Source organism: Ambystoma mexicanum, chromosome 13, assembly GCF_040938575.1.
Source record: "Ambystoma mexicanum isolate Mex_15411 chromosome 13, UKY_AmexF1_1, whole genome shotgun sequence".
In the NCBI taxonomy this organism is placed as follows: Eukaryota; Metazoa; Chordata; class Amphibia; order Caudata; family Ambystomatidae; genus Ambystoma; species Ambystoma mexicanum.
The window spans coordinates 747,749,756-747,771,996 of record NC_090938.1 but is presented as its reverse complement, the minus strand read 5'-3'; the positions used below and the strand labels follow the sequence as shown (position 1 = coordinate 747,771,996).

At 45.3% G+C, this 22,241-nt stretch overlaps 1 long non-coding RNA gene across 1 annotated transcript in view; it reads left to right on the top strand.

Annotated features, from left to right (window-relative positions):
• The window catches only part of LOC138521891 (uncharacterized), a 223,817-nt gene that overhangs the window by 150,641 nt on the left and 50,935 nt on the right, over nt 1-22,241 (top strand). The gene's annotated exons all lie outside the window — the stretch shown is intronic.

The window sequence follows — 22,241 nt, the reverse complement described above, 5'->3', positions numbered from 1 at the left end:
AGGCCTGAGCCTGGCTCTCATGCCGATTCCTCGTACCAGCGACTTATGGCTAGGGTCACCGAGTACTTGGGATGGTCTGCTCCCCCAGGGGAGTTTGTTCAGGATGATCTTATGGACATCCTCGATGTTGGTCCCCCAACTGACCCGGTACTGCCGTTTCATATGGCTCTACAGAGAAGGGTGGCGGCGGCTTGGACTGCTCCGGAGAGTCTCCCGGCAGTGGGCAAGTCTTTGTTGCAAAAATACCGTCAAGCCAGTGGCGACCCCTGCTACTTGACCAGGCACCCCACTCCGGAGAGTTTGGTGGTGTAGACGGCCCCGGCAAAGCAGGCGTCGTACCCTACCATCCCTCCTGATAGGGACGACAAACGTTTTGATGGCTGGGCGAAGAAAGTGTTTTCTTCAGGAGGTATGGCGCTTCTGGCGGCCAACTCCGTATGTGCCTTGTCTCGTTTCACGCACACTCTGTGGAACTGTGTTGCATTAGCGGCTGAACATATTCCCGAAGGGGACGAACGGGATGGTTTCCTTGCTATGGTCCAGGATGGCAAGGATGCCATGTGTGAGTCCGTTCAGTCGGGTTTGGACATGGCAGAATGCGTCAGCCGGTCCATGGCGGCGAGCACCGTAATACGCAGGTTTGCGTGGTTGCGGAAGTCGGGGTTTGCTCCTGATGTGCAGTCCCGGCTCCTCAACATGCCCTTTGACGGTGAACATCTTTTTGGCAGCAAGGCTGACGAGAGCCTTGAGAGGTTGCAGACCTCCAAAGCTGCAGCCAAGTCGTTGGGCGCTGCAGTCAGACAACCTCTGCCTTTTCGTCCTAGGGGACAGCAATGGAGGGGTGGTTCCTTTCGTTATTACTCCACCTTTGGTAAATCGAGAGGAGCTAGCAGTCAAAGAGGCCACCGTAGGAGTACCAGAGGTGGAAAATAGGGTACTCGAGGAGCCAGAGCCGCTCGGGCAGTTGCCTCTTTGCCCTCAGGCAACGCCGCAGCCGCTACCACTCAGTCATGAGGCCATGACCCATGGTTCGCCGGTTGGGGGGAGGCTTGTTAGGGAGAATTCTCTGTTTAGGATGAATTTCCTAATGAGTCCCCCGGCAGCTTTGCTGGATTTCTGGAGTTTGTTTTTTTCTCCTGACAAGAGTGAGACTCTTTTTCTCCCACTCTTGGACATGATTTGTGGTGTTCCTTTGAATGTTAATGTGTTTTATGGGCTATGGGTTCTTTTACTCCATAGGGTCTCATGTGTTTTTACTATGTGTGTTACACTGCACCCTCCGTGCAGTAACACAGGGGTGTCCTAAGTGACCCCCACCATAGACTCCATACCCTGGGACTGACTACTGTCTCCCAGGGCATGTAAAGTCACCATTGGCTTTACTAGTCCCAAATTACTAACAGAACCAGTACAAACCATCATATTGTGGACGTTCTGGTAGGGGCAATTCGATTGCCCCTGGGTCTGTTGTTCGAGGGGGCACTGTCCCGTCCCCCCTCGTCGAGTTTTGGCTGGTGGCAGTGGATACTACTTTTTATATTCAACCGCAAATATATCTCTATGGGATTTTCCCATTGTTCGAGGCTAATACTTTTTAACATAGCCTCTAACATACCGCCGGTTTATTTATTTAATATTAATTCACCGGTTGGTATTTTCTGCCAGAACTCGGTTTTAAAATGGCGTTTGTGTTCGCCTCTGTAACTCCAAACCAAAGGTCGAGCCCTTTGTTCCACTTTTGGCGGGCTTCTGCTCAGAAGCCCTCCAAAGTGGTGCCACTCTGTCTGGGTACCACAGGGGGTGTGGGAGGGGGTTTAGGCACCTTGGACCAAGTTGCCTTGCCAACTCAGGTCGCACTCTTGTGTGATTGGCCCAAGTGGTGAGCCACCCCGCTCACCACTTAGCATGTTTGATTGACAGCTAGGCTTAATGAATGGGGGTTTTCTGCATAAAAGCAGGGCTTTGGGGACTGGAACTTGAAAAGTCGCCACAGGACCTGAAAATCCGAAGAGGGAGAAGCTGAGCCAACCTGCTACGATGACACCACCGGTGGAGCCCTGCTGAACCGACTCACCACTTCCCAACGACAGAGGAGATCTACCTGCTGGAGAGTCTTCTTCCCTTGACTGTTGGGCACAACCAGTTTACCTTCTTTTCTCGCATCCCAGGACGTCCAGTGGTCGAATTGCCCATGCCAAGCACCCCGGCAACCGGATAGCCACTTACCCCTGAACCGCGAATAAAAGGACCGCTCCTTTTAATCGAGAACTCCGCGGCTGGTTTCTTCCCTGGCAGTGCAACGGACTCCTGTTTTCCTCCATGTCGAGATCTTCTCTTCCCTCGGGTGAAGCACCGACTTGCACCCGCTGCCAGGAACAACTGCCCCCGCTGGAGCGTTCTCACCATTTTAAGGTACCGTGTCCGCCAGGCCTCTGTTTCTAAAGATTGCTACAAGGTAATAATAACTCCTTAACCTTCTGGACTGGGCTGGCTGCCTTGACCATCTAACTGGTCCCTTTCTTTTGGCCCAACTCTTTCTTAACCTTTTGCGAGACTTTGTGCACTTTCAACCGTGTGACCTTGGACACATTTCGTCCGGAGACTCTTAAAGCGGGTCCGGCCTTTTGAACTTTGACTTGACGGTTTTAACCTGCCTTCTTCTCCTACTGTGTTCTTCTGAAAGTGTTGGGATCTGTTTCTATCTTTGCTCTGCCGTTCTCTCCCTTTTTAACTGATTGATTAGAGTGCCATCTTCGTTAAGCGCTCACCGCTGTCTGAAAATAAGTGTTGCTTTACTTAAGACTTGTCTAATAATCGTTGAAGGGAGTGTATATCTTTTAGTGATCGTGTTTTTGAACTGCTTAATATTAGTGCTAGTGTGTTTAACTAGATGTGTTTTTAAATAAATAATTATATCACTTTTACACCAAGCTCTGGTCAGTGTTTGCTTGTTTTACTGTGTTATTTTGCCCTATTGTGTATGCTCTGTATACTGCCTAACTCTTCTTGAGAGAAGTCTGACTGCTCAGCCACAGCTACCAGGTAAATCTGGGTGGTGCAGACTGCTACCAATTGGGTTTACTGCTAACTCCTGTAGACTTAAACTTTTTGCAGTGGTCCCAGAGGGAACTGCACAGGTTTCTGCCTAACAAGGCTGGCGCAGCATCTTGTAGAGTGGCGTGCCATTACTTCAGATGTGTGGGTTCTGGAGATCATAACCCACGGCTACTGTCTTCCCTTTCGGCAGAGGCCTCATGACAATCCACCAGGGAACCTCTCTTTGAAGAGTCCGGATCCGCTCCTTGCGCAGGAAATTCAAGCCCTGCTGGAGAAAGGTGCCATAGAACTGGTGCCTGTAGCGGAGAGGAACAAGGGATGGTATTCCCCTCATTTTTTGATTTCTAAGAAAGACGGGGGATTGAGACCCATCATGGACTTGCGCGGTTTGAACAAACTCCCCAGGAAGGACAAGTTCAAGATGGTTACTCTCTCTCCTACAGGCCCTTCAGCTTCAGGACTGGTTGGTGTCTCTCGACCTCAAGGATGCTTACTTCCATGTGCCGATCCATCCCAAGCACAAGAAGTACCTGAGGTTCGCGGTTGGCGACTTGCACTTTCAGTTTCGGGTCCTGCCGTTCGGATTGACCTCCGCCCCAAGGGTTTTCACCAAGCTCATGGTGGTGGTGGCAGCGTATCTCAGGAAAGGGGGGATTCACGTCTACCCCTACCTGGATGATTGGTTGATCAGGGCACGCTCTCCCGAGCAGGTCCTGGATCATCTGTCCGTCACCTGTCACTCCCTTCACAGGCTGGGCTTCTCCCTCAATTTAAAGAAGTCCCATTTGACGCCAACACAGCGGCTCCAGTACATCGGAGCAGTGCTCGACACATCCCTGGGGCAGTGATTTCCTCCCCAGGTGAGGGCTCTTCACATTCAGCAGATGGTGCACAAGTTTCAGCATGCCCAGACGCTCCCGGCGTCCGAGTTCTTGAGGTTGCTCGGCCTCATGGCATCCTGCATTCTTCTGGTGCAGAGGCTCGACTGCGGATGAGATCTCTGCAGTGGGCACTCAAGATGCAGTGGTCTCAATCCTCCGGCAGGATGTCGGACCCTGTTCAGGTGCCGCCCTCGGTCGCCCAGGACCTTCTGTGGTGGGCCGTCGAAGGCAATCTGATGAAGGGGGCTCAGTTTTGGCTTCCCTGGCCGGAGGTGACGATCGTGACGGACGCATCCCTCACGGGATGGGGAGCTCATGCCAACGAGTTGACAGTCAGCGGTCGTTGATCTCCGTCGGAGTCCAGACTCCATATCAATCTGTTGGAGCTGAGGGCCATCAGGCTAGCCCTGAAGGCTTTTCTGCCGACTGTGCGAGGAAAGAATGTCCTGATCCTGACATACAACACAGTGGCCATGCACTACCTCAACAAAAGTGGGGGGGGCAGGGTCACTTCCTCTGTGCAGGGAGGCGATGCAGCTTGAGTTCTGGGCCATCCAGCAGGAAGTTTTGATCTCGGCATTTCATCTGGCCGGAGACGAAAACGAGAAGGCGGACGCTCTGAGCAGGCAGAGCACGATCTCTCACGAGTGGGAGTTGGCTCAGGAGATTCTCCTGGAGATCTTCGCCCTTTGGGGGACCCCTCAAGTGGATCTCTTCGCCTCCAGTGTCAACCGGAAGTGCGAAAGGTTCTGCTCGCGGGAATTTCCTCCAAGAGGAGCCTTAGGAGACGCGTTCGTGGTGGAGTGGTCATTCCCACTACTGTATGCGTTTCCTCCAGTCCCCGTCATCCCGCAAGTACTGCGGAGGTTACGGAAGTTCGGTTCCCGGATGATCCTCATTGCTCCGGCGTGGGCTCGGAGGACGTGGTACCCGGACCTTCTCGACTTGTCCATCTGCCCTCCACGTCGTCTTCCCTACCGAGACTATCTGCTCTCACGGGAGGGGGGTCAGGTTCTCCATCCAGAGGTCAGATCCCTCAACCTTCACGCTTGGCTTCTGAAAGGTTGAGGTATAAGGATTGGGACCTCCCTGAAGACGTGATGGTGTTGCTCTCGGCCAGACGGCCAGCAACAAAGTCTCTGTACCGTTGCCGTTGGTGTAAGTTCTGCGACTGGTACAGAGTTAAGAATGTGGATCCTTTTGCATGTGACATTCCCATGGTTCTGTCTTTTTTGCTTTCTTTGGCACACAGGGGCTTGCAAGTGGGTACCATTAAAGGTTACCTGGCGGCGCTGTCCATCTTTAAGCGCTCGTCTGAAGAGTGTTCCTATTTTAAAATCCCTTTAATTTCGCAGTTTCTGAAAGGGCTCACTAATGTGTTCCCGCCGTCACCTTTCCTGGTGCCCGGTTGGGATTTGAACCTTGTTCTCAAGTTTCTAATGGGTGCTCCCTTTGATCCTTTGCACTCTTGTCCTTTGAGACTGTTAACTCTTAAAACTGTATTTTTAGTTGCGGTCACTTCCGCTCGCAGAGTGAGTGAGTTACAGGCACTTTCAGTTAAGCCACCCTTCACTGTCTTTCATAAGGACAGGGTTGTCCTTAGAGTTCGGCCTTCTTTTCTTCCGAAGGTGGTGTCTGAATTTAATTTGGGCCATAAGGTTGTTCTTCCGGCATTCTATCCTCCTCCTCATCCTGGTAAGGAAGAGGAGAGACTCCATAGGCTTGATCCTAGGAGAGCGTTAAGCTTTTATATTTCACGCATGTCCCGGGTCAGAGTGGACGATCAACTCTTCATTGGTTACGCTGGAAAGCGTTTGGGACAAGCTGTGACGAAACAGACTTTGTCTGGATTATTTTGGCCATCTCGGAGTGTTACCGCTTGGCGGGTAAGGACCCACCGGCCAGCTTGCGGGCCCATTCTACCAGGGGTATGGCTGCATCTACTGCCCTGCAGAGGGGTGTTCCTATTCGTAACATCTGTGATGCAGCCACCTGGGCTTCAGTACATACATGTGTACGTCACTACTCCCTCAATTCCATCCGAGGACAGGATCTGGCCTTTGGCAAAGCAGTCCTTTACTCCGCAATTTGATTGGGCTTTCCAGAATTTGGTTTTCTAAATTCCTTCCCTCCTCCTTGCTTTGGTACTGCTTTGGGAGTCTGTCATAGATATGTAATACGTCGGAGGACCCAATCCCCTCAAAGAACAAGTTACTCTCTTACCTGGTAACGTTCTTTCGATGGGATGGTCCGACGACGTATTCCATATCGCTCCCTCCCTACCTTCCCCGCTGCAGAATTTCTTATGCGATTGCAGCTTACGTTTTCCGCAAGGCTTTGTGTTTGACTAGCAGAAGACTGGTGTCACATGTTCTGGGGGAAAAAACTACAACTGAGGCTGAGGGCGTCGTGCGTCCTACTTATCACATCGGATGACGTCTGCCGTCGGAGGAGGTCCTCGAGGACGGCGCATCAACGTCATCGACGCAGACGCCGAAAAAAGTTTCCGAAGCAGCACAGCTGTGGTGATTACTGTCATAGATATGGAATACGTCGTCGGACCATCCCATCGAAAGAACGTTACCAGGTAAGAGAGTAACTTGTTCTTTTTAAAACAAAATAAAATATACATGCACTCCAGGTTCAAAGTTAAAAGAAGAGAAAATATACTTTCCCACCCAAAACAGGAGAAGACAATACCCATATGACATATGATTTCCTTTTGCTATTGGTCAGGTAAGCAGTTGCAGTGAATTTGAGCGAAATTCTAAGTCGTTTTCTGAAACACATTCAGCTGTCCAGTATAGTGATAGTTAATTTCAGACTTAATCCTGATTTTCAGGCTAGGACTCAATTTTACAGCTTTCCAACATCTGTATCATTGCGATTGTAATTTCCTGTGAATTACCACCAATAAGTCTTTCCCACCAGGAATCTTGTGTAGAGTAAAGAGCAGAATGAGCGAATTTACTGAAGAGGTGTTGTCTAGCTTCTGCTGTACCTTCACAGAACAGCAGCAGATGTTTGATGGACTGCTGTTCCGGGTTTTCACAGATCTTGCAGAGCTTTATTGCCTGAGTGCCCATTCCTCTTTTTGCCAAGACTTCTCCTGTTTTGGTAACATTCAACCTCAATCTTAAGAACTTACTTCTGATTCTATAGTCGGGGAATTTTACTAGATATTTATTCAGAACACCCAATTTCCGGTCTGTCATCTGTATCTCCTGTATTCTCCATCCTTGGCTCCAAGTGTAACATCACTGAAGGTCCTGATAGGCTTGGACTTCTAATCCACCAGATCTGGATCTACTCGTCTAGTCCATGCGGGACCCATTGCCTATATTCATGGATAGTTAGATTGCTATATTATCCACCCACGTCTCTAGTAATTCCTGTATACTCAGCCCTTGGCTCCCAGTGTAACGTCACTCAAAGTCCTGATAGGCTTGGACTTCTAATCCACCAGATCTGGACCTACACTACTCGTCTAGTCCATGCTGGACCCATTGCTTATATATATGGATTGTTAGATTGCTATATTATCCACCCACGTGTCTAGTAATTCCTGTATACTCGGCCCTTGGCTCCTAGTGTAACGTCACTCAAGGTCCTGATAGGCTTGGACTTCTAATCCACCAGATCTGGATCTACTTGTCTAGTCCATGCTGGAGCCATTGCCTATATTCATGGATTGTTAGATTGCTATATTATCAACCCACGTGTCTAGTAATTCTTGTATAGTCAGCCCTTGGGTCCAAGTGTAACGTCACTCAAGGTCCTGATAGGCTTGGACTTCTAATCCACCAGATCTGGATCTACTCGTCTAGTCCATGCTGGATCATTGCCTATATTCAAGGATTGTTAGATTGCTATAATATCCAACCACGTGTCTAGTAATTCCTGTATACTCCGGCCTTGGCTCCAAGTATAACATCACTGAAGGTCCTGATAGGCTTGGACTTCTAATCCACCAGATCTGGATCTAGTCGTTTAGTCCATGCTGGACCCATTGCCTATATTCATGGAATGTTAGATGGCTGTATTATCCACCCACGTGTCTTATAATTCTTGTATACTCGGCCCTTGGCTCCAAGTGTAACGTCACTCAAGGTCCTGATAGGCTTGGACTTCTAATCCACCAGATCTGGACCTACTCTACTTGTCTAGTCCATGCTGGAGCCATTGCCTATATCCATGGAGTGTTAGATTGCTATATTATCCACCCACGTGTCTAGTAATTCCCATATTCTCAGCCCTTGGCTCCAAGTGTACCGTCACTCAAGGTCCTGATATGCTTGGACTTCTAATCCGCCAGATCTGGACCTACTCTACTTGTCTAGTCCATGCTGGAGCCATTGCCTATATCCATGGATTGTTAGATTGCTATATTATCCACCCACGTGTCTAGTAATTCCCATATTCTCAGCCCTTGGCTCCAAGTGTAACGTCACTCAAGGTCCTGATAGGCTTGGACTTCTAATCCCCCAGATCTGGATCTACTCTACTCGTCTAGTCCATGCTGGACCCATTCCCTATATTCATGGAATGTTAGATTGCTGTATTATCCACCCATGTGTCTAGTAGTTCTTGTATACTCGGCCCTTGGTTCCAAGTGTAACGTCACTCAAGGTCCTGATAGGCTTGGGCTTCTAATCCACCAGCTCTGGATCTACTCTACTCGTCTAGTCCATGCTGGAGCCATTGCCTATATTCATGGATTGTTAGATTGCTCTATTATCCACCCACGTGTCTAGTAATTCCCGAATACTCAGCCCTTGGATCCAAGTGTAGCGTCACTCAAGGTCCTGATAGGCTTGGACTTCTAATCCACTAGATCTGGATCTACTCGTCTATTTATTTATTTATTTATATAGCGCCGACTGCCCACAGGCATCAGGGCGCTTACATGTAGACAAGTACATAGCTCAAGGTGGAGCCTGAAGAAGCAACAGGACAAATACATAAAACTACAGGTTGGCTGATTCATTGGGTCCTAAACATGGGTTACTTGAAAAGCTCTGTTTTTAGTTTTTTGCGGAAGACCAAATGATTGGACTCCAATCTAAGGTACTTCGGCAATTTGTTCCAGTTAGAGGCCGCTCGGTTAGGGAAGGCTCTGCCCATACCAAGTTCCTTCTTGTGTTTCAGAGGCGTTATGAGCCCATTAGCTTCTGATCTTAATGCCCTGGAAGGATGGTAAAAGGTGAGTTTGGACTTCAAATAGGCTGGTGCCTTGCCATATAAACACTTGTGAGTAAGGCACATAGACTTGAATTGTATGCGTTCCTCTATTCTCAGCCAATGGAGGTCCCGCCTAGCTTCACTGATGTGTTCACTTCTTGCTTTCTTTTTGACCATTCTGATCGCATTGTTTTGGACCAGCTGGATTTTTTGGATACTTTGCTTACTAGCTCCTACCAGGAGGGCATTACCATAGTCCAAACGTGACATGATGGTAGCTCTTGCTATTGTGGCGCAGTTTTTCTCACTCAATAGTGGTCTAATGGCTTTAAGTAGCCGGATGTAATAATTACAGTTTTTACTCACATACGTTGCCTGGGCATCAGAGTTGAGGGATGCTTCCAACGTGATGCCTAGTGTTTTGACCTTATCAGACACTGGAATAAGAGTTTCTTTAATTTGGAAGGCCTGATATTCAGCGGGGAGTTTGGCTCGAGCCTGGATGAATCCGAAAATCATTCATTCGGTTTTATTGCCGTTCAGGCACATCCAGTTATTGTCCATCCAATCTTCGATGTTTCCGTAGAGTGTATTTAGTATCGTACTATCCTTAGTGTAGTCCCCACTCAGTTCCAGGACCAGCTGAGTATCGTCAGCATAGTTGGTGAAAAATATCTGGAGTTGTTGTAGTAGCTCACATAGGAATCGGATGTACAGATTGAAGAGCAGGGGGGATAGACTAGCTCCCTGTGGTAGCCCGCAGAAGATGTTAAATTCAGATGAGAATTTGTTTCCCCAGTGTACTCTGGATATTCTGTTTTCAAGGAAGGATGAAAACCAACTTATTGATTCCTTGGAGCAATTAGCAACCTTCTCAAGTGCTTGCTGCAAGAGCTGGTGGTCAAGCAGGTCGAAGGCAGCACTCAGATCCAACAGGACCAGAAGTCCAGCCTTTCCCTTGTCCATAATTTCCAACATTCTGGACTGTAGGTCCAGCATAGCGGTCTCGGTGCTATGAACGGCTCTAAAGCCAGATTGTTGTGGATGTAAGATCTCATGGCTTTCCACATATTCTTGGAATTGGGCTGTTGCTATTTTGTCCAGTACTTTAAGAGTAAAATTACAATTTGTAATGGGTCTTAGGTTGTTGGGGTCACGAGGGTCAAGAGTAGGTTTTTTTACTAGGGGTGTGATGGTAACCTTTTTTATGTTGTTGGGCACTACTTGGTCCCGAAATGAGGTGTTGACAATTTTAGTAAAAAGTGGCGCAAAGATTTCAGGATATTGTAGGATGATCTTGGGAGGGAGGATATTTTCGGCGCAAGATGATGGTTTCATAGAAGCTAATGTTTTTAACATAGTTTCTGGGAAGATGGAGTGGAATTGAAACTTCTCCTTTCCGGTTGTTGTTAGTTGCTCTGCAGGGAGGCTGCATTGATGTTTAGTAGCTTGTGCTAGAGCAATGCGTTCTCTGGCTTTAGATATTTTGTTCGCAAAGGCTGCCTGGGTGTTTTCGCATTCAGATTGTGATGGTGTAAAATCAGGGGCCAACGCCTTGGGCTTATCTAAGGATTTCAAAATGTCGAAAAGCTTGCTGGATGAATTGGATGATGCTTCGATTTGGCTATTGAAATAGTTCTTTTTAGCGTCGTTGATCTTAGATTTGTAGGATTTTTCTAATGACTTCCAGCTTGTTTTGTGGTCATTGGTTTGGTTTTTAAGCCATTCTGTTTCACTGCGTTTTTTTTCTTTCTTAAGAGAGATAAGTTCAGGTGTGTACCATTTTTGGTGGTTGAGGTTAGGCCTAACAGTTTTTTCTCGATTAGGTGCTTTCTGGTTGATTAGCATAAGCATCTGCTGATGATATTTTTTGATAATAGTGTCACATGAGTCTGTTTCGTTAATGTCGGCTAGAATGCTGTTGATACAGAATTGTAGGTCTGCTCTATCTATATTTTTAAAGTTTCTGGAAAAAACTTTGCTTGCCTTTTTTGCCAGTTTTTTTACTGGGATAGGTAGGTGTAGGTCAAAAACAATTTTGTAGTGGTCAGACCATATACAAGGGGTGGTAACATAGTTATTCGTCTCTGTTATTGGAAATGACCCAGTCCAATTGGTGGCCATTTGCCATAGTGGGGTCAAGATTCATGACATTGAAGTGCATTTTTTCCAATGTTTTTTCAAGGGAAATGGCTTCCTTCCTAGTCCATGCTGGAGCCATTGACTATATTCATGGATTGTTAGATTGCTATATTATCCACCCACGTGTCTAGTATTCCTGTATACTCAGCCCTTGGCTCCAAGTGTAATGTCACTCAAGGTCCTGATAGGCTTGGACTTCTAATCCACCAGATCTGGATCTACTCATACAGTCCATGCTGGACCCATTGCCTATATGCATGGATTGTTAGATTGCTGTATTATCCACCCACGTGTCTAGTAATTCTTGTATAGTCAGCCCTTGGGTCCAAGTGTAATGTCACTCAAGGTCCTGATAGGCTTGGACTTCTAATCCACCAGATCTGGATCTACTTGTCTAGTCCATGCTGGACCCATTGCCTATATTCATGGATAGTTAGATTGCTGTATTATACACCCACGTGTCTAGTAATTCTTGTATACTCGGCCCTTGGCTCCAAGTGTAACGTCACTCAAGGTCCTCATAGGCTTGGGATTCCAATCCACCAAATCTGGATCTACTCTACTTGTCTAGTCCATGCTGGAGCCATTGCCTATATTCATGGATTGTTAGATTGCTGTATTATCCACCCACATGTCTAGTAATTCCTGTATACTTGGCCCTTGGTTCCAAGTGTAACATCACTCAAGGTCCTGATAGGCTTGGACTTCTAATCCACCAGATATGGACCTACTCTACTTGTCTAGTCCATGCTGGAGCCATTGCCTATATCCATGGATTGTTAGATTGCTATATTATCCACCCATGTGTCTAGTAATTCCCGTATACTCAGCCCTTGGCTCCAAGTGTAACGTCACTCAAGGTCCTGATAGACTTGGACTTCTAATCCACCAGATCAAGATCTACTCTACTCGTCTAGTCCATGCTAGACCCATTGCCTATATTAATGGATTGTTAGATTGCTGTATTATCCACCCACGTTCTAGTAATTCCTGTACACTTTTTTATTTTTTATTGTTGTACATTATTAACATTAACCTTTACAACGATTTCATCATATATCCAAATCTTTCATATCATACTAAAAACCATATTTTTTAAAACAAAATAAAATATACATGCACTCCAGGTTCAAAGTTAAAAGAAGAAAAAATATACTTTCCCACCCAAAACAGGAGAAGACAATACCCTGATGACATATGATTTCCTTTTGCTATTGGTCAGGTAAGCAGTTGCAGTGAATTTGAGCAAAATTCTGAGTCGTTTTCTGAAACAAATTTAGCTGTCCAGTATAGTGATAGTTAATTTCAGACTTAATCCTGATTTTCAGGCTAGGACTCAATGTTACAGCTCTCCAACATCTGTATCACTGCGATTGTAATTTCCTGTGAATTACCACCAATAAGTCTTTCCCACCAGGAATCTTGTGTAGAATAAAGAACAGAATGAGCGAATTTACTGAAGAGGTGTTGTCTAGCTTCTGCTGTACCTTCACAGAACAGCAGCAGATGTTTGATGGACTGCTGTTCCGGGTTTTCACAGATCTTGCAGAGCTTTATTGCCTGAGCTCCCATTCCTCTTTTTGCCAAGACTTCTCCTGTTTTGGTAACATTCAACCTCAACCTTAAGAACTTACTTCTGATTCTCCAGTCGGGGAATTTTACTAGATATTTATTCAGAACACCCAATTTCCGGTCTGTCATCTGTAATTCCTGTATTCTCCATCCTTGGCTCCAAGTGTAACATCACTGAAGGTCCTGATAGGCTTGGACTTCTAATCCACCAGATCTGGATCTACTTGTTTAGTCCATGCTGGACCCATTGCCTATATTCATGGATAGTTAGATTTCTATATTATCCACCCACGTCTCTAGTAATTCTTGTATACTCGGCCCTTGGCTCCAAGTGTAACGTCACTCAAGGTCCTCATAGGCTTGGGATTCCAATCCACCAAATCTGGATCTACTCTACTTGTCTAGTCCATGCTGGAGCCATTGCCTATATTCATGGATTGTTAGATTGCTGTATTATCCACCCACATGTCTAGTAATTCCTGTATACTTGGCCCTTGGTTCCAAGTGTAACATCACTCAAGGTCCTGATAGGCTTGGACTTCTAATCCACCAGATATGGACCTACTCTACTTGTCTAGTCCATGCTGGAGCCATTGCCTATATCCATGGATTGTTAGATTGCTATATTATCCACCCATGTGTCTAGTAATTCCCGTATACTCAGCCCTTGGCTCCAAGTGTAACGTCACTCAAGGTCCTGATAGACTTGGACTTCTAATCCACCAGATCAAGATCTACTCTACTCGTCTAGTCCATGCTAGACCCATTGCCTATATTAATGGATTGTTAGATTGCTGTATTATCCACCCACGTTCTAGTAATTCCTGTACACTTTTTTATTTTTTATTGTTGTACATTATTAACATTAACCTTTACAACGATTTCATCATATATCCAAATCTTTCATATCATACTAAAAACCATATTTTTTAAAACAAAATAAAATATACATGCACTCCAGGTTCAAAGTTAAAAGAAGAAAAAATATACTTTCCCACCCAAAACAGGAGAAGACAATACCCTGATGACATATGATTTCCTTTTGCTATTGGTCAGGTAAGCAGTTGCAGTGAATTTGAGCAAAATTCTGAGTCGTTTTCTGAAACAAATTTAGCTGTCCAGTATAGTGATAGTTAATTTCAGACTTAATCCTGATTTTCAGGCTAGGACTCAATGTTACAGCTCTCCAACATCTGTATCACTGCGATTGTAATTTCCTGTGAATTACCACCAATAAGTCTTTCCCACCAGGAATCTTGTGTAGAATAAAGAACAGAATGAGCGAATTTACTGAAGAGGTGTTGTCTAGCTTCTGCTGTACCTTCACAGAACAGCAGCAGATGTTTGATGGACTGCTGTTCCGGGTTTTCACAGATCTTGCAGAGCTTTATTGCCTGAGCTCCCATTCCTCTTTTTGCCAAGACTTCTCCTGTTTTGGTAACATTCAACCTCAACCTTAAGAACTTACTTCTGATTCTCCAGTCGGGGAATTTTACTAGATATTTATTCAGAACACCCAATTTCCGGTCTGTCATCTGTAATTCCTGTATTCTCCATCCTTGGCTCCAAGTGTAACATCACTGAAGGTCCTGATAGGCTTGGACTTCTAATCCACCAGATCTGGATCTACTTGTTTAGTCCATGCTGGACCCATTGCCTATATTCATGGATAGTTAGATTTCTATATTATCCACCCACGTCTCTAGTAATTCTTGTATACTCAGCCCTTGGCTCCAAGTGTAACGTCACTCAAGGTCCTGATAGGCTTGGACTTCTAATCCACCAGATCTGGATCTACTTGTCTAGTCCATGCTGGAGACATTGCCTATATTCATGGATTGTTAGATTACTATATTATAAACCCATGTGTCTAGTAATTCTTGTATAGTCAGCCCTTGGGTCCAAGTGTAACGTCACTCAAGGTCCTGATAGGCTTGGACTTCTAATCCACCAGATCTGGATCTACTTGTCTTGTCCATGCTGGATCATTGCCTATATTCAAGGATTGTTAGATTGCTATATTATCCAACCACGTGTCTAGTAATTCCTGTACACTCCGCCCTTGGCTCCAAGTATAACATCACTGAAGGTCCTGATAGTCTTGGACTTCTAATCCACCAGATCTGGATCTACTTGTCTAATCCATGCTGGACCCATTGCCTATATTCATGGATAGTTAGATTTCTATATTATCCACCCACGTCTCTAGTAATTCTTGTATACTCAGCCCTTGGCTCCCAGTGTAACGTCACTCAAGGTCCTGATAGGCTTGGACTTCTAATCCACCAGATCTGGACCTACTCTACTTGTCTAGTCCATGCTGGACCCATAGCTTATATATATGGATTGTTAGATTGCTATATTATCCACCCACGTGTCTAGTAATTCCTGTATACTCGGCCCTTGGCTCCAAGTGTAACGTCACTCAAGGTCCTGATAGGCTTGGACTTCTAATCCACCAGATCTGGATCTACTTGTCTAGTCCATGCTGGAGCCATTGCCTATATTCATGGATTGTTAGATTACTATATTATCCACCCACGTGTCTAGTAATTCTTGTATAGTGAGCCCTTGGGTCCAAGTGTAACGTCACTCAAGGTCCTGATAGGCTTGGACTTCTAATCCACCAGATCTGGATCTACTCGTCTAGTCCATGCTGGATCATTGCCTATATTCAAGGATTGTTAGATTGCTATATTATCCAACCACGTGTCTAGTAATTCCTGTATACTCCGCCCTTGGCTCCAAGTATAATATCACTGAAGGTCCTGATAGGCTTGGACTTCTAATCCACCAGACCTGGATCTACTCGTCTAGCCCATGCTGGAGCCATTGCTTATATTCATGGATTGTTAGATTGCTAGATTATCCACCCATGTGTCTAGTAATTCCTGTATACTTGGCCCTTGGCTCCAAGTGTAACATCACTCAAGGTCTTGATAGGCTTGTATTTCTAATCCACCAGATCTGGATCTACTCGTTTAGTCCATGCTGGACCCATTGCCTATATTCATGGAATGTTAGATTGCTGTATTATCCACCCACGTGTCTAGTAATTCTTGTGTACTCGGTCCTTGGCTCCAAGTGTAACGTCACTCAAGGTCCTGATAGGCTTGGACTTCTAATCCACCAGATCAGGATCTACTCTACTCATATAGTCCATGCTGTACCCATTGCCTATATTAATGGATTGTTAGATTGCTATATTATCCACCCACGTGTCTAGTAATTCCTGTATACTTGGCCCTTGGCTCCAAGTGTAACGTCACTCAGGGTCCTGATAGGCTTGGACTTCTAATCCACCAGATCAGGATCTACTCGCCTAGCCCATGCTGGATCATTGTCTATATTCAAGGATTGTTAGATTGCTATATTATCCACCCACGTGTCCAGTAATTCTTGTATACTTGACCGTTGGCTCCAAGTGTAACGTCACTCAAGGTCCTGATAGGCTTGGACTTCTAATCCACCAGATCTGGATCTACTCGTCTAGTCCATGCTGGATCATTGCTTATATCCATGGATTGTTAGATTGCTATATTATCCACCCACGTGTCTAGTAATTCCCATTTCTCAGCCCTTGGCTCCAAGTGTAACGTCACTCAAGGTCCTGATAGGCTTGGACTCCTAATCCACCAGATCAGGATCTACTCTACTCGTCTAGTCCATGCTGGACCCATTGCCTATATTAATGGATTGTTAGATTGCTGTATTATCCACCCACGTGTCTAGTAATTCCTATATACTCCGCCCTTGGCTCCAAGTGTAACGTCACTGAAGGTCCTGATAGGCTTGGACTTCTAATCCACCAGATCTGGATCTACTCGTCTAGCCCATGCTGGATCATTGCCTATATTCAAGGATTGTTAGATTGCTATATTATCCACCCACGTGTCCAGTAATTCTTGTATACTTGACCGTTGGCTCCAAGTGTAACGTCACTCAAGGTCCTGATAGGCTTGGACTTCAAATCCACCAGATCTGGATCTACTCGTCTAGTCCATGCTGGATCATTGCCTATATTCATGGATTGTTAGATTGCTGTATTATCCACCCACGTGTCCAGTAATTCTTGTATACTCGGCCGTTGCCTCCAAGTGTAACGTCACTCAAGGTCCTGATAGGCTTGAAGTTCTAATCCACCAGATCTGGATCTACTGGTTTAGTCCATGCTGGACCCATTGCCTATATTCATGGAATGTTAGATTGCTGTATTATCCACCCACATTTCTAGTAATTCTTGTATACTCGGCCCTTGGCTCCAAGTGTAACATCACTCAAGGCCCTGGTAGGCTTGGGCTTCTAATCCACCAGATCTGGATCTACTCTACTCGTCTAGTCCATGCTGGAGCCAGCCTATATTCATGGATTTTTAGATTGCTATATTATCCACCCACATGTCTAGTAATTCCCGAATACTCAGCCCTTAGCTCCAAGTGTAACGCCACTCAAGGTCCTGATAGGCTTGGACTTCTAATTCATCAGATCTGGATCTACTCTACGCGTCTAGTCCATGCTGGAGCCATTGCCTATATTCATGGATTGTCAGATTGCTATATTATCCACCCACGTGTCTAGTAATTCCCGAATACTCAGCCCTTGGCTCCAAGTGTAACGTCACTCAAGGTCTTGATAGGCTTGGGCTTCTAATCCACCAGATCTGGATCTACTTGTCTAGTCCATGCTGGATCCATTGCCTATATTCATGGATTGTTAGATTGCTATATTATCCACTCACGTGTCTAGTAATTCCTGTATACTTGGCCCTTGGCTCCAAGTGTAACGTCAGTCAAGGTCCTGATAGGCTTGGACTTCTAATCCACCAGATCTGGATCTACTCGTCTAGTCCATGCTGGAGCCATTGCCTATATTCCTGGATTGTTAGATTGCTATATTATCCACCCATGTGTCTAGTAATTCCTGTATACTTGGCCCTTGGCTCCAAGTGTAACGTCACTCAAGGTCCTGATAGGCTTGGACTTCTAATGCACCAGATCTGGATCTACTCGTCTAGTCCATGCTGGAGCCATTGCCTATATTCATGGATTGTTAGATTGCTATATTATTCACCCACGTGTCTAGTAATTCTTGTATACTCAGCCCTTGGCTCCAAGTGTAATGTCACTCAAGGTCCTGATAGGCTTGGACTTCTAATCCACCAGATCTGGATCTGCTTGTCTAGTCCATGCTGGAGCCATTGCCTATATTCCTGGATTGTTAGATTGCTGTATTATCCACCCACGTGTCTAGTAATTCTTGTATACTCAGCCCTTTGGTCCAAGTGTAACGTCACTCAAGGTCCTGATAGGCTTGGACTTCTAATCCCCCAGATCTGGATCTACTCGTCTAGTCCATGCTGGATCCATTGCCTATATTCATGGATTGTTAGATTGCTATATTATCCACCCACGTGTCTAGTAATTCCTGTATACTTGGCCCTTGGCTCCAAGTATAATGTCACTCAAGGTCCTGATAGGCTTGGACTTCTAATCCACCAGATCTGGATCTACTCGTCTAGTCCATGCTGGATCATTGCCTATATTCATGGAATGTTAGATTGCTATATTATCCACCCACGTGTCTAGTAATTCTTGTATGCTCAGCCCTTGGCTCCAAGTGTAATGTCACTCAAGGTCCTGATAGGCTTGGACTTCTAATCCACCAGATCTGGATCTACTCGTCTAGTCCATGCTGGAGCCATTGCCTATATTCATGGATTGTTAGATTGCTATATTATCCTCCCACGTGTCTTGTAATTCTTGTATACTCAGCCCTTATCTCCAAGTGTAACGTCACTCAAGGTCCTGATAGGTTTGGATTTCTAATCCACCAGATCTGGATCTACTTGTCTAGTCCATGCTGTACCCATTGCCTATATTAATGGATTGTTAGATTGCTATATTATCCACCCACGTGTCCAGTAATTCTTGTATACTCGGCCCTTGGCTCCAAGTGTAACATCACTCAAGGCCCTGATAGGCTTGGGCTTCTAATCCACCAGATCTGGATCTACTCTACTCGTCTAGTCCATGCTGGAGCCATTGCCTATATTCATGGATTGTTAGATTGCTATATTATCCACCCACATGTCTAGTAATTCCCGAATACTCAGCCCTTGGCTCCAAGTGTAACACCACTCAAGGTCCTGATCGGCTTGGACTTCTAATTCACCAGATCTGGATCTACTCTACGCGTCTAGTCCATGCTGGAGCCATTGCCTATATTCATGGATTGTCAGATTGCTATATTATCCACCCATGTGTCTAGTAATTCCCGAATACTCAGCCCTTGGCTCCAAGTGTAACGTCACTCAAGGTCCTGATCGGCTTGGACTTCTAATCCACCAGATCTGGATCTACTTGTCTAGTCCATGATGGATCCATTGCCTATATTCATGGATTGTTAGATTGCTATATTATCCACTCACGTGTCTAGTAATTCCTGTATACTTGGCCCTTGGCTCCAAGTGTAACGTCAGTCAAGGTCCTGATAGGCTTGGACTTCTAATCCACCAGATCTGGATCTACTCGTCTAGTCCATGCTGGATCCATTGCCTATATTCATGGATTGTTAAATTGCTATATCATCCACCCACGTGTCTAGTAATTCCTGTATACTTGGCCCTTGGCTCCAAGTTTAACGTCACTCAAGGTCCTGATAGGCTTGGACTTCTAATCCACCAGATCTGGATCTACTCGTCTAGTCCATGCTGGATCATTGCCTATATTCATGGATTGTTAGATTGCTATATTATCCACCCACGTGTCTAGTAATTCCTGTATACTCCGCCCTTGACTCCAAGTGTAACGTCACTCAAGGTCCTGATAGGCTTGGAATTCTAATCCACCAGATCTGGATCTACTCGTCTAGTCCATGCTGGAGCCATTGCCTATATTCATGGATTGTTAGATTGCTATATTATTCACCCACGTGTCTAGTAATTCTTGTATACTCAGCCCTTGGCTCCAAGTGTAATGTCACTCAAGGTCCTGATAGGCTTGGACTTCTAATCCACCAGATCTGGATCTACTCGTCTAGTCCATGCTGGAGCCATTGCCTATATTCCTGGATTGTTAGATTGCTGTATTATCCACCCACATGTCTAGTAATTCTTGTATACTCAGCCCTTTGGATCAAGTGTAACGTCACTCAAGGTCCTGATAGGCTTGGACTTCTAATCCACCAGATCTGGATCTACTCGTCTAGTCCATGCTGGATCCATTGCCTATATTCATGGATTGTTAGATTGCTATATTATCCACCCACGTGTCTAGTAATTCCTGTATACTTGGCCCTTGGCTCCAAGTGTAACGTCACTCAAGGTCCTGATAGGCTTGGACTTCTAATCCACCAAATCTGGATCTACTTGTCTATTGCATGTTGGACCCATTGGCTATATTCATGGATTGTTAGATTGCTATATTATCCACCCACGTGTCTAGTAATTCTTGTATACTCAGCCCTTGGGTCCAAGTGTAACGTCACTCAAGGTCCTGATAGGCTTGGACTTCTAATCCACCTGATCTGGATCTACTCGTCTAGTCCATGCTGGACCCATTGCCTATATTCATGGAATGTTAGATTGCTGTATTATCCACCCACGTGTCTAGTAATTCTTGTATATTCGGCCCTTGGCTCCAAGTGTAACGTCACTCAAGGTCCTGATGGGCTTGGACTTCTAATCCACCAGATCTGGATCTACTCTACTTGTCTAGTCCATGCTGCACCCATTACCTATATTCATGGATTGTTAGATTGCTATATTATTCACAGGCAGTGTCTGTTTGAATAAATACATTTTGTGATGCATGGACTATTCATGAGAGGCTGACCTATCACCCTTCAAATATTGGTGGCAATACCGTAAACACAACCCTGTGCCAGGACTTTGTCTAGATTGTTAGAAATGGGTGATGTCATTGATGATGCCATGTGTGATGTCATCTTTGGCATGGGTGTTGGTGTGAGCAGTGCATCTGGGGGCACGAGTTATGGTTGCATAGGTTACCATAGAATATCATAAATGCAGGTATTTGTGTACGTCCTATTATTGCGCTTTATCAATCTTTGAATTAATATAATTTTGAATTGTACCCAATGCAAAACTTTACAGCATATCCAATTACCACAGCCTGCTGCCTGCCCTGCCTTCAAACACAGACTCTAACATGAAGGGGATTCAGGAATAATGCGCGAAAATTAAAGATGTGCATATATTGTTTTATATTTCGTATTCTAACGTATATGTAAAATCACAGAAATGAAAATGACACGTAGCTTCTCCAAGGATGGGTATAACTTCCTTGGTTCCGCTACTTGCATCATTTGTTGTAAGTCAATAGCTCATTGGTGTTCATATCAATCTGTCACTTAATGATACCACACATTAATCTCCGCCTACACGTACTTCACCACATGGGACAGGAGTCAGGTTTCCTGTGGTGAGCTTCAGGGCTATTTCTTTATTTACAGGATCAGTTCATTAAAGAAAATATTGATACATATTTTGCCTAGAAATAAAATTGCATAGACCTATATGAGGGGGTGGGCGAAATACAGGAAGACATTAGTATAAGTATGTGTTTTCAGTGTGAAAAACCCAACAGTTCTCCAAATAATATACAATATATTTACTTTTGCTACTTCTTCTAGTAAAGGTCCTACCTGTACTGCATGATGCATCTAATGTTTGTCTACAGTCTCACCATATCTCTCGTGACCTGTAATGAATTCATTTCATAAGAATATGTTCATAATTGGTCTCAGCCCATTCTATTCGTCCTGGTGGATATTGACTTACTGGAATCTATAGTCGCTCTTCTCTGGATTCCTGGTCTGTTTCTTGCGCTCGGAGTCATTTGTAAGTTCTTGGCTTGCTCAGGTTCTTTCCATGTGTAAGTATCTGTGCTGTCGATTCTATGCAGCATATCTGTGTATACAAGCGCCTGCTGTTTTTACTAGTTGCCTACTTACCTGGTTAGATGCTCGGGCTCTCCTCTCTTCTGCAGCATGGTAACCGTGGTTGCGATACCCTAAACGTAAGCTTTGGAACAGCAGTTTCTCCCCTGGACATTGCCCACTGTTACTTTATGCTTGGGACAGCAGCATCTCCAGCTCTGCTCAGCGTCTGTCTGGGTTTGATACAGCAGTGGTGCATGCACTGCTAAGTGTATCTCAAGGTGTGGTACAGCAGTGTCTCTCCTGGACATTACCCGCTGTTTCTTTATGCTTTAGTCAGCAGCCTCTCAGCACTGCTCCGTGTCTGGACTTGATAGACCAGTGTTTCTTACAGCAGTGTCTCTCCTGGACATTTCCCACTGTTACTTTATGCTTGAGACAGAAGCGTGTCCAGCACTGCTCAGTGTCTGTCTGGGCTTGATACAGCAGTGTTTCATGCACTGCTAAGTG